This window comes from Penaeus monodon, chromosome 32 (assembly GCF_015228065.2).
Source record: "Penaeus monodon isolate SGIC_2016 chromosome 32, NSTDA_Pmon_1, whole genome shotgun sequence".
NCBI lineage: Eukaryota > Metazoa > Arthropoda > Malacostraca > Decapoda > Penaeidae > Penaeus > Penaeus monodon.
The window spans coordinates 32910600-32910984 of record NC_051417.1 but is presented as its reverse complement, the minus strand read 5'-3'; the positions used below and the strand labels follow the sequence as shown (position 1 = coordinate 32910984).

At 26.8% G+C, this 385-nt stretch overlaps 1 protein-coding gene across 1 annotated transcript in view; it reads right to left on the bottom strand.

Moving 5' to 3' along the window:
- The window catches only part of LOC119593827 (heat shock protein 75 kDa, mitochondrial-like), a 35708-nt gene that overhangs the window by 25057 nt on the left and 10266 nt on the right, over positions 1-385 (bottom strand). The window lies entirely within an intron of this gene.

Below are 385 nucleotides of genomic sequence, written 5' to 3'. Positions count from 1 at the left end.
ATGATAAACATCCCCAAGGAATGATAATTTATTAAAGAAAAAAACAAACAATTCTAGGCAATTCTAGGTCTGAGAACAAAAGGCCCTAAAGCCTTGTTTAAGAAAAAACACCTTTGAAAGTTTGCTCCGTTAATTGAAATTCAGTAAATAGAATTCACAAATACTTTTTTTTCCTGCAACTTATCAATCTTTTATTGCATTATTTTTTTCATTTTAAGGCATAACGAAAATAACTAGTTTTTCATAATGGAAAAACATATTTTTAAACAATTTTTTGCTGATTATTCAGTAAATTAAGACATTTACTGCTGTTGCTGTTTAAATCATTCCTCCTAATTTGATTTCCAAATTTTTCCTACCATTTTATAGCTTAAAACTGAAAACA